Here is a 308-nt window from a genome sequence, read left to right on the forward strand (position 1 = left end):
TGATCAAATAACGTTCTGGCCAAAGGTCATAGCCATTAAAGAAAGCAACAGAACGCTACATATTGTATTCTGTGTTTATTTCATCATTTCTTACAGCTACTACGTCTCATCCTTCCCTGTTTGAGACCGGTAACATTTGCATAAAACTTACATAAGTTTTAAGAGTTTGCATAAGATTCTCAGGGCCACTAAGGACGCATTAGTTTTTTGATGGTAACACATCACCAAATAAATTAAAAAAAAAAACGGAAGAGAGGGGTGGGGTGAGCAGAACTCATTAGCATTTGAAGAGACATGCATTGAAATGG

Source organism: Labeo rohita, chromosome 4 (assembly GCF_022985175.1).
Source record: "Labeo rohita strain BAU-BD-2019 chromosome 4, IGBB_LRoh.1.0, whole genome shotgun sequence".
NCBI lineage: Eukaryota > Metazoa > Chordata > Actinopteri > Cypriniformes > Cyprinidae > Labeo > Labeo rohita.